Raw genomic sequence first — 14,028 nt, 5'->3', positions numbered from 1 at the left:
GAGAGAGAAAAAAATAACTCGAAATTACATAAATATCAAATAAATGTGATATTTGTTTCAATTGATTATGGCAAAATCATACATTGGAACATTTACGTATATCAGAATATTTACAATATTTTAATTTTAAAGGATATGTTACTAAATAATTGTCCTATTTTAGTAAAATAAGGGTATATGTATGCGTGTGTGTGTGGCTTGGGGAAAATGTAGATCGGTATTCACCGATTGCTCTGAAATTACCAGGTATTTTCCCCTCTTTCTGTCTTCTTTTTTGAATTTTCTTAATTATCTTTACTATTTGGGGTATCTAACTAAAAAAAATATTTAAAATTTATTACTAACTTTGAAAAAATACAACCTTTCTCCCAAAGATTATGATGTAAGAGGAGGTAAAAATCCTAGAGAAAAAATGCATTTTGACTTTTTAAATTCTCTACTTTTCATTATTTTTAGATAAAAACTCTAAATTAGTAAATTGCCTTTTCAAGCACAATGACTGTCCTGCTCATTTGACTGTGGCCAAACTCATCACTTGGAAATTGATTATTCGTTAAATAAATATGTAACTACTCTCATTCCTTAAACAGAGATAGAATATATGGCATTTGGTTTTTTAGATTTTTTTTCTGTCCCTGACTTTTGTTCTTTCTCACATGTTTTAGCACCTTTGCCAATGGGTTCAAGGCAATTGTATACATATTTACCCAAACTGCACAGCTTGTCCATTTTCAAATGCTGCAGTCCAAATTCAAGTTTTAAAGTAGGTGAGAACTGTTAATTAGACTTTGGGAAAAAAATTTTTTTCAATATTTTTCCATGTCTACAACTAAGAAAAATCAAATACAAGGGAAACAACTGAGCTACTGATTTCTACAAGGTTAAAATAGGTACTTACATTTTGCAAATTTAGATTCAAAATAAATCTGTAACTTGTAATTTTAATTTCTAAACAAGATGGAATAAAATCTAACAGAATTTGCAAGTATAATAATTTTTATTTTCCCATTTTAACAAATATTACGGTCATGTAAATAAAGAAAAATAATAGACAAGCAGAGAAAAAATATATTAAAATTACCCATAATCCCACTGCAAAGGAATGACTATTCTTAACATTTATAAGCTTATTGTTTTGGTCTATATTCTATTCTAAAATATACATGTACATATGGCTTATGTAACTTGAATCATAGTATGTCTACCATTTTATAAGCCTCCATTTCATTAAAAAATAAGTCATAAAGATATCTCATGGATTACTATCTTATAACATAAATGTAATGGCAACAAAATGATCATGACAAACTAAAAAAAAATTATTCTTTTTCATTTTTTATTTTGAAATTTTAGATTCAGAATAGGCTCTATAATACTAAAAGGAATCCTAAAATTCTGTCATCTAAATTCCCTATATGGTAACATTTTACTGCATGTATTTATCTGTGTGTCTCTTACCTTTTCTGTGTGTGTGTGTGTGTGTGTGTGTGTGTGTGTGTGTGTGTGTGTGAGAGAGAGAGAGAGAGAGAGAGAGAGAAAGAGAGAGAAAGAGAGAGAGAGAGAGAGAGAGAGAGAGAGAGAGAGAGAGAGAGAGAGAGAGACTTTTTGAACCATTTAAGAGTAAGCTAGACAGGATGATTCTCCTTTATCTCTAAACATTTGAGTGCAACTTTTTAAAACAAAGGACACTATCTTTTATAAACAGAGTACAGTTATTAAAAATTATTAAAGTCAGGAAATTAACATTGATGGGATGTTTCTGATATACAGACTTTGTTCAATTTTTTTTCCAATTGTCCCATTAATGTCGTTTATAGAATAGGAATTTCCTTTTTCTCATCCAGGACCCAGTCAAGGATCACATATTGCATTAGTGAATTGGGTAAGAGTCGAATCACAATTGACATTAAGAAGTTTTTATTTAATCTTAGAAGAATAGAAGACATTACTGGCTTTAAGCAGGAAGTTAAAATTCTCAGCTTTTTGTTTTGATTTTGTTTTAAAAACATTGGCATTACTTTTTTAAAAAGTGATTTTGTACTTTAATAAATTCCTGGAATAGTGAGAGGCAAGAAGAGGCCAAGGCAGAGCCTGTATGGCAGAAAGGAATGGAAATAAGCAATGGATCAAAATGCAATGAGCAAAGATAACCCCGGTTCCTGCATCACAATAGAAATAAAATGGCTTAAGTTTGTGATGCCAGACTTCTCTCAGCACTGGTCTGAAGACTCATGTATAAGAAAGAGGACAAGAAATGCTTCCTGCCTTCAACTTATCTTTGCAAAGGATATTTTAAGATTGAATCCGTAATGGATTAGTTATTTGTCAGTGAAATGAGATAGCCCAGTTTCATACCTTCTCATCTCACTTCTAAAAGTCCTTTATACTGTGACAGTCCACTACCATTACACATCAAATTAAGACAGGCCAAAAGGTTTGAATGTCAGCCCGAAAAGTCTTTACTTTATGTAATAGTCAGTGTAATAGTAAAGCTGATTCCTATATTTGTACCTGATTTTGGGTAATCATCTCTTTAGTTATTTATAGCACTAAACTTTTGTCATGAAACATGCCAAAGGATAATCAATAGCCTTGTGAGTTGAGATGAAAACATACGCATGATATATCGTTTTACAATCCCGTAAAACCTAAAGAGCATATCCTAAGGTGACATACTCATCAATTAAATTTCAAAGTCTCACCTGAGAACTTAGCACACCACACATTTCAATTTGCATATGAATCCTCTGAGAATAGAGTTAAAGCGCAGATTCTGATTCCATGGATTGGGGCAGGGTCTAACATTCCGTCAGGGGGATCTATGCTGCTGATTCCCAGACCGCACTTGGAATAAGAATATAGAAATCGATTGCTTAGCACTGGATGACAGATTTTCATTTGAAAACGGAGGTTGGACAGCAAGTTGGAAAGAGCACAAGGGCCAGGTCAAGATAAGAAATCCAATACTTCTCTGCCATCAAGAAGCTGGGTGACATGACGGCAGATCTTGTGATCATTTGGGGCCTCAGCTTCCACAATGTGGACATCAGCAATAGAAGAGTGAAGTGTTTTTCTAGGACATATGATATGTTCTTAATAAGATTTTAACAAAATTCAAAACTTCGGAATGAACATATTTATTTTAAAATGACAAATGTTTTCCTGCTGAGAGTGCGATCTCATATAGTCACCATGTGATTACCAAAAAAAAAAAAAAAATGGAAAACTAAATTACCTCCATGAGAAAGTGATCCTTTCTCTTTATGAAGTCGTAGGCTGAATGAAACAGTATACTACAAAGAATGTAGCCAAGAAAATATAATTCAGGAGATTAATATTTCTTCTCATATAGAAACAGGTATACTACTTTTCTGCCTCAGGAATGGCTTTTAGCAAAATATACTTTTTTTTTTTTTTTGAATTTGGAATGAAGCAGTTTTTCATTTCATTTTTACATCTGGCTCTAAACTGGTGGGAGGCAAGGAAAAATCAAGTGCCACCTCTTGCTTGAAGAAGCATTCAGATTAGTGGTGGCAGAATTCTCCAAGCAATAAATGGGGTGCATCTGGAACACCCCAACCCAAATTATAAACATTGTATAAAATATCATTTATTAATAATCTAGAAGTGGTAAACTAGAAAGGATGGAGAGGAAAAAGAGAGGGAGACCGAGAGGCAGAGAGGTCATTTAATTCGGCAGAATCTCATTGTGAGTACGTTCATTCACTTTCTCACAATCTTTGGGATCAGTTGTGTTTTTGAAGCAGCTAAGTACCCAGGGGTCACCTTTTGCCAGCTGCCTGAGTCCTGCTGCTTTTGATCACTTTCTCTGGCAGATGTGATGTGATTCTTTTTGCCAGCCCGTTCCTCGGAGTCTGCTAACTTGGTGAACACTGCTCTCCTCTCACTAGCAAGGCTGCCTCTGGGTGAAACCACTTAACGCTGCCAAAGGCCACTTCCCTTTAGAAGTGCAGGCTCCTGTTGTCTCCTGACAGCCCAACTCCCGTGGCAGAGGCAGCGCTCCGTCTGGCCTCGGTGTCAGATTCAAAGACCTGACCAGCTTCTATCAGCAGAAGCTGCATTATAAATTGCTATAGATCAAAAAGTGCTGAACATGTCAATTAAAATAAATTGGAAGAGGGCAGAGCAAGATAGCAAAGATCTGGCATATACCGCAGTAGCCCATTTCCTGCTGGACTGACGACCTCCTTTATGCCTGATGGCCAGGTCATTTCCCCACCAACACCATAAGCATAGCAACCAATTTCAGTGTCTGTCTTATTTACCCGACTCTCACTGACTTCTCGCTTATGTATGATTTGTTTTCTTCCTTAGCAAACAGTTTACTCCTAGAACTCCTGCATATTTTCATTAGAGAACACTCGAAACAACACATATAGACGTAATGAAAGAAGTAGCTTTATTTCTTTTCATTCATCTATTTGGTCTTTTGTTCTTTCCTATTACAATCTATCAACACGGATGAAAAGTTAATTTTTAAGGCTGAAAGGGGGATTCACTACATAGAGTCTAATAGATGAGTAAACTCAGGCCTAGACAGTTGAGCTGACTTGTGCAGGACTACACAGAAGCTCTCTACTTACTACCTTATGTTCTAGTTGGTGCACACTGCATTCCTGTGCTAGCCATATTTCAATAGCCTAGCAAAAGATCTAGAGAGACAATCACACACACTAATTAAAAGACAAGTCTACTATAGCAACAGTTCCTGGCGTCTTTGACCCTAGGGACCAGTACTTCTATGAGAATCTAATGCCTGATGATCTGAGGTGGAGCTGAGGCGGTGATGCTAGCTCTGGGGAGTGGCTGCAAACACAAATGAAGCTTCTCTTGCTCCCCTGCCACTCACCTCCTGCTGTGAGGCCCGGTTCCTAACAGGCCATGGATTGGTACCAGTCTGTGGCTCAGGGATTGAGACCCCTGTACTACAGGACACTGACCCTGAACTTACTAGCTTCCTCCTCTGCAAATGGGAATTCATAGCTGTCCCTGACTCATGGAGTTGCTGTGAGCAATGAGACTTAGTGCTGGTAAAGTCTCTAGTGCTAACACGCAGTGAGTTCTAGTTAATGAACTATTTCTTAGTGGAAATTAGTATTTGGAGGAAGTTGATGGGTTCAGGACACACTAGCCCAAAATACGGCACCTTGGCATAGTGAATATCTTAAGCTGAAGGGGTGTGAGAAAACAGTAGGAACAGGAAGATCTCTTTGACCTCCCCTTTGCTGTTCTCTGAAAGAGGTCGAAAGTTCCCATGTGAAAGGTATCTTCTCATCACCAGAGATGGGGAATTTGAGACCAAGAAATATGTCCAAACAAACCTAATTAAACTAACCCTATCTTCCTAATTACTTCTTCACCATTTACTACCCCTCACCCAAAGTCCTCTGTCTAGTCAATTCTTCACAAATTTAATATTTCTCAGTCTAAAAGATATAAAAGCTTCCTGCTCTGGTCATTTCTTCTTGTCTTTATGTCCCATGTAATGTAAAAATTCAATAAAATTTGTGTGCTTTTCTCTTGTTAAATCTGTCTTTGTCATATTAATTTTCAGACCCAGCCAGGGACCCGAAAAGGATCAAGGAAAACTTCTTCCTTCCTTACAAAATAAAACATTTATTGTTCACTCAATTTATTTAATGTCTCTAAATAAGTTAGAGGCCAATGGTCTCTAAATTGCTAGATCAACAGATAGCCAAATTTTATTTTTCCAATTAAGCAAGTAAAAATCCATTCACCAGCACATCTGTTTTGCAAACAAAATAGCTCTCAAAGTGGTCAAAAGAATATAATTTAAAAAGTAAAAATAATCCTTCCAAAAAGAAATACTTTTTATTTGGATGAGACAAACATGTCATAGATCAGTATCAAAATAAACACTGGAGTGTGAAAGTCTTTTGTCTCTAACTCACTTTCTCCAAGGAAGAAGCATGTTACCAGAGGCTGTATGTAGCCCCCTTTCCTCTTACCTTCCCAGGTGGGCCAGGGAGAGGCAAGGCTCAGGGCTTTGACTGTGAAGCATTTAGAACATTTCTCAGTGTTCTGAATGAAGCAGCTGCCAATCAACCCAGCCTTAACCAGTGTTCTTCAAATCTTCACATAAACCAATTTATCAGAACCAGAATCCCCTCCCTCCTCACACAAACAAAAAATCATCGAAGGAAGAAAAATAGGCAAATCTATAAAATAAAATGAAACCTGGGAAAAGAGAAAGCCCTGCCCTTTGTTACAAAATTTGTCTGAACTTCTGGGGAAGTCTATAATAGAGGTGCATGAAAAAAACAGATGGAAAGCTTAATAAAAGATAAATGTAGGCTTTAACTGCATGAAATGTGTGCAGACTTAGGATGGTGACAGCCCTGCTCAGTTTTGTGGAACTCATATTATGCCTTGAGGTAAGATGCCAGTATGGATAGAGATAGGCTATAATAGGCAAAATGACGATCAGGAGTGTAAAGACCCTGGGCTGTGCCATTAGACACTGATGACCCAGGGATGTCTATGTGAGAGATGTGGGACATCAGGGGAGACACAGCCACTGTCTTCAAATGTCTGAAGAGCTGTCATGTATAGAAAAAAAATAGGACTGCCAGAGGATATAAAAAGGTCAAATGATCAGAAATCAAGAAAAACAGATTTATGCTGTATAAAACTCTTAAACTCTTACAGTTGTCAAAAGAAAAGGAGAAAAGAAAAAGAAAAGAAATGAACAGAAAAGAAAAGGAAAAGGAAAGAGAAAAAAGAAAAAAAAGAAATGGAGTTTTCATGAGCAGTAGTCATTTCCCTACGCTGGGAAATATTCAAAGAGAAGCCAGGTAAAGTTCCTTCAGTAAGCAATGGCCACACTAAGAAGGAGTTAGGACAGCTAGCTTAACAAAAAGATGATGCTATTGGTTCTAGCTAGGAGTTAGAGATCTTGACAGTCCTGCATGTGATCTAAAACATTTGGCTTCTTTCTCTGTTTTGCTTGGACCACCATTGAAGCTATTATATGATGAACTCAGAGCATTCTTTCAGTTTAAATGTGTCCTAACCTGTATTAATAAACACATTTGGCTTGTTTGTTTTTCTAGATTATAGCAAATGTCATTTGCTGAATATTGAATATTGAAAAATTGTCCTATAAAACTTTGAAAAAGATTGTATTAGCTTTATTTTATATAGAGAGAAATTAAGTGTCCGAGTTGATATATAATTTGTCCAAGCCACATAGCTATCAGGAGTCAAAAATATTTTTTAACCCAAGTCTCTCTGATGCTTTTAAATCCCATGGTGTATGCCCTGAAAACAGTTCAAGTTTATTATCTTGAAAGTATTCTCAATTTGCTCTAGTAGGCTTTGTTTCATTGCCAAGTCTTATGCCTAGAAACTGTCACAAATTCCTGGTTACCCAAGGATTACCTTGGAGATTGGAATCATGAAACGATTGTTCTTCCCAAATCTGTTTCTTTGCTATTTATTAATGCAAAGTTCCATGACGAGGACTTCTTTTATGTTCTGGAACTCAATGCCTACGTAAAGGACAATTTAAACAGCCAAAGTTCCATGTTCTTGACCCCAAACTATTGTCATCTTCCTTTGTATTCCAATCTAACTATTTACTCCTCATGCTTAGGTTCTCTTCCATATATGAAATACCCTTTATCTGACCAAAACATGTCATCAACTCATTCTATCATTTCTTGACCCTTTCGCTCTGATCACTGTGAGCTCTTAGAAAACTGTTCTCTCGTCTCCGAGAATGTTACTTCCTCGTTCCTTGGCCTCATCCCAAGATTTCATGGAGCCTCACCTCAGTCTCTTTCTTTCTATTTGGCCCTTTGACTCTACTACACGTGTACACCTCAACAATGGATCACTTCCAACCACTCATATCTTCTGCTTCTATATATGGGTTGCTGATGCAGCTGCTAAAAAGCAAGCAGCTGTGATGACTGTGCTTCCCTAAATGTGTAGCATCCAGCCACAGCTATTCTCTCAATCCACAGTGCTCAGAAATTCCTAGTCAGTCCCCTCCATCATCTCCCTCAGCCATTTTTCCAAACTGTCGCCATTCTCCACGAGTCTCTAAATCCCACTTGTCTGTTATAGAACTTTGCTTTTTATTCATACTCCTCAAAATTCCAAACTTACCCCCCTCATTCTCAACATAAGAAATTTCCTTCTACCACACAAGAAAATATAAAGAAGGAAAGGCAAGGCAAGGCAAGGCAAGGGAAGGCATATCAAAGATAGAAACTCTGTCTACTTCCTACCACCAAATCTGTCATCTGCATTTTCTTTTCTCCTGCTCATATATGATCTGCTTGAAAATGTGATCTATAAACCCTTATATATATATATATATATATATATATATATGTTATACATACATAATGTGTATGATTATGTGTGTCTAGATCTTCATTTCATTATGAATTTTATTCTATCAGTAGCATAATTTATTTATTACTACTATAAGTTCTTCAAGCTCTTCACTCAAATCGATCATTCTCATCAGCTTTTAAACAGCTCGAATCTCTCTGAACTCAAAATTCCCCTTAATGTGACTACAATTACATGGAATTAAATCCTATGTACAGAAAAGAGACTGGAACAGAATATAGTAAAAGTATGTTTGTATTTTGGTGGGATTATGGGTGATGCATGAATTTAGATTCTACTCGCCAATATTTTAAATATTTTTATAATTAACATCTAATGTTTTTATAGAGTGCTGTTTTTATAAAAGTATGATTTTTCCTAACAGAACCAGTGCGTTGATTTTAACATATAGCCAAGTCTCGTTGAAAGGGGTGCCAAGTCAGAATTTCAAGGTTTACGCTTCTTGCCGGCTCTGAGCTCCCTCTGCTGGCACAATGAAGGTATGACAGCCAAAGAAAAAGTGCTTGGTTAAGGTTAAAAAACACCGTTTTGTATTATTGATTTGCAGTTTATAAAATGTTTTCACTTCCATTATTGCAAAATGTCTACTTAGCATGTTAAAATTGGGTTTTCCTTGTATCAGTCTGAGCTGATGTGTAACAGATCTGTGTTGCTCTATACAGCTGCCAAAGCCACATACAACTCCTGAGCACTTGGAATATACTTAGAACTGACAGACCTGTAAGTGTAAAACGCACACCACATTTCAAGACTTATTATGGGAAAATGAATTTAAGATATATAATTACTAGTTATTACACTGATTATTTGTTGAAATAATTTTTCGATGTACCGGATTAAATAAAATATGAAAATTAATCTTGACTAATTTTTTACTTTTTCTATGGTTACTAGGACATTTAAAATTACGTATCTGGCTTGCGTTGTATTTCCTCTTCACAGCGTGCCATAGATGCTAGGTTCTAAAGTTACAGTGCCATGTATAAATGTCAAAGTAGGTAGCTAAAACATGGTTAGATAACTCCGAAACCCTCATGTATATTTAGGACATCAAAGACTGGAAAAGTAAAGATTATAGAAGAATTTGCTGCATTTTTCAAATCGATTTTGGAGAGATATTAGTCTATTAAGCACCGAAAACAGCCAGCTCCCCTTGTTCAGACAGAGGAGAGGGCAGGACGTGCCTATATCCCCCCACTTCAAGCCTGGGAGGGGATCAGTGGCACTACTAAGAGAGCTTGACAAGAGGCGGGCCACGGGCCTGTGGAAGCAGAATAAGAGGGCTGTGATTAGGAAATAACTGCACTTCCAAACTTTGTCAGAGTAGAGTGCTTCTTTCCCCAGGCAGAGACTTCCTGTGTCATACATAGCCAGAGTGTGTGGTGCAGGAGCTTCTTAAAGAGGGCCACAAACAAGGGGAGAGGATGATAGCAGATGGAAACTGGAGATGAACCACTGAATGCTGGGAAGTGAAAACGACTCTGGAAATTCAATATGAGTGATCCATAGTGATGGGGGTGAAGCCAAGAGGGGAGCAGACATACCATGTGACACTCAGTGAGTGCCCTTGGGAGTTGGCTGGCTCTCCCAATACCCTGTCTTAACAAAAGCTATAAAAAGAATATGAGACTTCTTTCATGATTCTTGTCTGAACCTAAGATGTGTGCACTCACCCAAAATGTTCATTTCTGCAAATATAATCGGTAAACAACTGAGGGGTTAAAAACACACTAGCTGTTTCCAGGTGGCTTTCTCCCATTCTTTTTTTGTTCCTTTACTTTTGAAGATCTACGACATGGGTGGAAGGCAGGATGCTTTTATAGCATAAAGAATGAAGACCAAGGAAGAGAAGAACAGAAAATACCTGATTGGCTGGAGCCACAAAGTCAATCTTATTTGGGGTGAGAAGGAACAAGGAATGAAGGAGAGAGCCGAGTTGTCTCTGTGTTTGGTGATTGATTTACCTGATATACCGCATTCTGGTCTAGAGGGACACTTACAGGGAGAGGCGAACTTCAATTACAAATATTACCAGAGAAAAAGAGGAATGTTTTGTAAATGTGAAAAGTTCATCTCTCCAGGGTGACGTTGACAAAGTGGACAAATGAACTTTTCTAACAGTCGAAATGTTCTAGGTTGAGCTGCCACAGGGAGTAGCAAATTATCTATCACACTGTGCTTCAACCACTCTAAACTCACTTTCTCCAAACATGCATAATTTTGTACAAAATCTTTCTAATATGAGAATTTTCTCAGTGGAGTGGGCTACAACGGGAGATCATGATTTCTAACCAAATATAATCTTTGCTAGGACTATATCTTATTCTTGTTGCCTAGTAAAGTGCCTGATGAAAAGGAGCCCAGTATAGAAGTTTCTATGTCAAATAAATTGATAAGTGGAAAGAAAAGAGGACTCCGAAAGCCCTGTCCAACACTGACATTCTGGGGACCCTCATTTACTATGCAGAGGGTTCAAAACTGATTTATTTATTTATTTTTGAGTATATTCTTTATGCTGCACTGTGCATCCCCGTGACTATTTTGTAACTACCAATTTGTACTTTTTAATCTCTTCATCTTTTTTACCTTTTTTAAAAAAGACATAATACAAACAAACTAACACTTTATTTAACACAAAATTTTCCTCTTTTTCCTCTAGTAATATTTTCAATTCAAGTTTGCCTTTTCCGATATTTATCACAGCTTTCTTTTGGTGTTTCCATGGAACATCTTTGTTTTTTTACTTTCAATTTTTCTGTATCATATATTTTAAGTATTTCTTTTATAAGTAGCATATAATTGGGTTTTATTAGACTGACAATTTTGTGTACTCTAAGTGGAACATTTAGCCTACAAACATGTAATATAACTACTGAAATACTTAGGTTTGAATTTACCATCTAACTACTGGCTTTCAATTTGATCCACCTTTTCTATGTTCCTTCTAAATTGATTATATTTTATCATTCCATTTCCCTCGTTATTATCTGGGTAGTTTACATTTTTTTACTATTTTTGTTGTTAGAATGAATATTACACCAAGCATACTTGACGTATCTAAGTCAAATAAAAGTTAGTATTTTTAACTTTTTCAAGATATTGCAGGAACTTTTCCTTGCAATTCAGTGTGTTCTTAGAAAAGTAGCAGCATAAAAGTCACCTGGGAGTTTGTTAAAAATGCAAACTCTCCAGCCTTATCCCAGACCTTTGGATCAAAATCTACAATTTAACAAGATCCCTGGATGGTTCATATATTAAAAGTTTGAGAAATACTATCTTGCGGCATTTTAACTTCATTTACTCTTTTGGAATTTATATAACATTTTATATATTTTTTAATTTATATTTTAAGCCCACAAGAAACCTTACCATTATTTTAGTCGATATTTATTTTCCAACAAATATATACTTTCCATTTAATTTATTCCTTTCTGTATTCCTGAACTTTCAGCCAAAATCATTTTCCTTTTGCCTGAAGAACATATATATATTCACTTTAGTGTGAGTTTTCTATAGTTTTTGTTTGAAAATTTATTTCTCTGTCATTTTTAAAACTGTCTTATGAACATTTTCAAACATATACAAGAACAGAGAGAATAAAAAATAAACCTGCTTTATCCATCCCCGATTATTGATATACGGCCAATCTTTGCTTTTTTATACTTCATTCACTTCCTACTTCCTGATATCTATATCGTTTCATCTATAAATATTTCAGTGTATATCTCTTAAATATAGGAGTTTTTGTTTAAAACTCAACCCCAATGTCATTATCACATCTAAAAACTTAACACTAAATCTTTAATATCATCAAATATCCAATCAGTTTCTATTTCTCTAATCATCTTATAGATTTTGTTTTCAGTCTATTTGTAAGTAAAGTATCCTTTGCATCTAATACTTCTTCCTCTTTTCATTTTTCTTACATTTTAAAGAATTTTTGTTCTTTTATAAAGTTTCTCATAATCTGGACTTTGCAGATTGCAACCTTATGTTGCTTGTAAAATGCTCCTCAATACCCTGTTATTCCTATAGATCAGTAAATAAATCTAGAAACGCGGTGGTTTTGTTACTAGTATTGTTACTTCCATTTGGAGGTATATAATATCTAATTATACCTTTTTATGATATGAACTGTTGGTGATTGCTGCCTCCATCTATTAATTCTTTGAGGGTTGCAAAATTATCAAAATCTCATTCTAGGTTTTGCAGATTGGCTCTGTTCCAAAGCCTTCCACAATTAGCCAGACTTTTCATTGAGCCTAACGTCTACACGAGGTCAAATCTTAAGTTTTTTGGGAGATAATCTCATTTGTGATTATTATTTAAGATGTTCTATAAAGAAAAATTCATCTTCCTCAATTATTCATTTAGTCATCAGTTAGGTATACATTTTATATATTAAAATACAGGCAGAATGAATGTTCAAATATATCCGTTTTCAAAATAATGAATTGGTCTAAAGCATTTATCACAGGAGAGAACTAAGGGTTATTTTAATTGGATAAAGATCATTATAATAAATACATGGATTTAAACATGTATAATGTGTTTCTATCCATTTTGGTTATTATTCTTATTGATGCACAAAGTATCCTATTTTTTTACTGGTTGGGGACATTCTGACATGACCATAGTAGCCTGAGATAGATTCTTTCCTATTTGGTAAGACTAGATATTTCAGTTTTATCTTGTAAATTTAAACTCATACCTAAAATTAGCAATTTCTCTATAAAAGATTTTTTTTTCCTTAGAAAATATTATTTCAAGATCACATTGAAGACTGTTCATTGCTACCAAGGTGTTCACTGTTTCTAGGTTTCTAGGTCTTTTTGGTGAACACAGATGGTAGAAAATATTGTTAGAAATATGTGTATATATGTATGAAAAGACAGAAAGACAGATATTTAAATAAAACCATTTGAAACAGTTCCCTTCATGTGATTATGTACCAAGTAGATACAATTAATTTTATTTCATTTTACTTTGACTTTTAAAGTTTCCTTTTCATTTACGTGTATATATAGTAGGATCATTCCCCTGCTGCTTCTTTTCCAGATACCTGGTAGAAAGTCTTCATGCTTTCTCTATCTTGCTTTTTAAAAAAAAAAAAAAAAAAAAAAAAAAAAAAAATATATATATATATACACACACACATATATATATATATATATATATATATACCCTGGAAATCACTCTATGGCTTAGATTTCCCTCATTCCTTTTGACATCTAAATAGTACTCCAAGGTTTACTACTTCCCTAGTTACTCGTGAAGAGTGTGATAAAATAATTTTTCCAACATTAATCTATAAAATGATTCAACTTGCTTTTTAAGAAATTGCCAAGAGTGATGTCAGTAAAGTGACCAAGTAGGCAGCTCCACATTCCTATTCCCCAATAAAAATATCAAAAAACAGGCAGAAACTGTCAGGACCAATGTTGTCAGAACTTTGAAACATAGCAAAGAGCTTAGAGTAACCAAGTAAACACAGAATAAAGAAAAAATTACCTTAAAAACAGTAGGAAAGCTTTCAAGCATTTTACTGGCCTGTGCCCCACTCCTGCTTGGGCTCGGCAAGTCTTGAAAACAGCAGCCTTGTGCTCAGTGTGGGACGCTAGT

The sequence above is a fragment of the Rousettus aegyptiacus genome, unplaced genomic scaffold, assembly GCF_014176215.1.
Source record: "Rousettus aegyptiacus isolate mRouAeg1 unplaced genomic scaffold, mRouAeg1.p scaffold_m13_p_4, whole genome shotgun sequence".
Taxonomy (NCBI): domain Eukaryota; kingdom Metazoa; phylum Chordata; class Mammalia; order Chiroptera; family Pteropodidae; genus Rousettus; species Rousettus aegyptiacus.
This window is presented reverse-complemented; position numbering follows the sequence as displayed.